The following is a 1,774-nucleotide window of genomic DNA, read 5'->3' as shown; positions in this document are numbered from 1 at the left end:
TACTATACACATTAGTAATGCTACAATTTTTAAAAACCTAACATCAAATATTGGCAAGGATGTAAAGTAACCGCAACTTTCACATGCTGCTGATGGAAATGAAATGTATAAAATCATTTTGGAAATGAATTACGTGACAGTATCTATAAGTCTGTATATACACATCACCTATATCCCAATGATAACAATTATAATTCTAGGTGTATATAACAACAAGATGTATATTTATACCTCCCAAAAGACTGGTTTCAAAGTGGCCACTTTAGTGTTTGGAATTAGCCAAACACTGGAACCAACCCAAGTATCAATCCATACTTTTCTATTCACAGGTGAATAGAAAGCATATGTTGTCATATTCACACAATACAACAATTATATAATTTCACTTATGGAGAGTAGAGGAAATATACAAAGCTTACCCACATTTTTAGAAATCAGGACAGTGGCTTTACTTATATTGTAAATGGTGACTAGTGACGGGACGACGGTATGAAGGGGTCCTCTGAGTTTCTAGTAATCCCTCATTTCTCGATTACTTATACAGGTGCATCTGTTTATGAATATTCATCAAACTGTAAAGTTGGGATAAGCATGATTTTATGAATATATTCAAATCTCAATTATACATAAAGACAAAGATGTATTTCATACTTCTTAATCTGTTCTAGTAAACTTCCTAACCCCAAAGTTTGGTCAGAGGGAAAAAAACGAGTATAATTCCTACCCATTTTCTTTTATTTTCTAAAATATAAGCAATCCAGAATTTTATGCCAAGTTTTAGAGAGTAGTTTGGCTTTACATTCATCTTCATTAATTTAATAAAAACCAAATTACAATGCATGTATCTTCTACGAATTATGTAGCAATGGGCAAGACATGATAAAATTTTAATTTAAAAGTTAAACTGCTGTATCAACGACTATTTCAATGTTTACTAACATTTCTCATTAAGAAAGCAATTTCAAGTGTATTAAGCTATCAAGGTGGACTTGGAGGAAGTAAGAAAAATTCTTCTAAGTTTCTACCCTCCCTCTTTTAAATTGAAGTTCCAGCCCTTCTCTGCAACTCTTCAAAATAAGGAACCTGAGGAAAAAGGGACTTATTCAAATTTGATTTGTTAGTCAGTGATAAAACTAGAACTTGAACTTAGTTTCATTTTCAACCAGATGAATAAGTCTTCTCAATCATAATTGTATGTTCTTGACATAACAGCTTTTCCTTTAGCTATGTAGCTTAAGTATACTAAAAACATAATTAATAATGGATTATATCATGTACTATGTTCTTCAAGATCAGGTTCTTTGTGATTTCAGCAACAGAGAAATAAAGTGAGCTTTCTGAGTCACTCAAGGCCATACAAATGCTATACTATGCATTAATTCAGTAAAGAGAATACAAAATACCTAAACCCTAAAAGAAAAAAAAATTTAAGTAAACTTGACTATAGATTCATTGACAACTAGGAAATAAAGTAAAAATAGAAACGCAAGTTATTAGAATAATTCTTGCAAAGATGGGGAAAGAGACACTGTGTGCAGACCTACATTAAGTGCTTAACTGGTATAATACATTTTAGATATACAAATTATAAAACCTAAGAAAAAATTGGCCTAAATTAAAATACAACAGATTTTGTGTGATCGTGCACCTATGCTTATATTTACCTGAAATAACTATCTCATTTTGCTTGGTGGTTATACATTCAGTGTGTTTGTTAGGGACTCAACCTCATGACCATGGAAGCAGTGGCAGTTACCATGACAGGGGGAAACTG

Source organism: Sturnira hondurensis, unplaced genomic scaffold (genome assembly GCF_014824575.4).
Source record: "Sturnira hondurensis isolate 20B ecotype Veracruz unplaced genomic scaffold, ASM1482457v3 Scaffold0019428, whole genome shotgun sequence".
Taxonomy (NCBI): Eukaryota; Metazoa; Chordata; class Mammalia; order Chiroptera; family Phyllostomidae; genus Sturnira; species Sturnira hondurensis.
The sequence above is the reverse complement of the archived record's forward strand: the minus strand, read 5'-3'. Positions refer to the sequence as shown.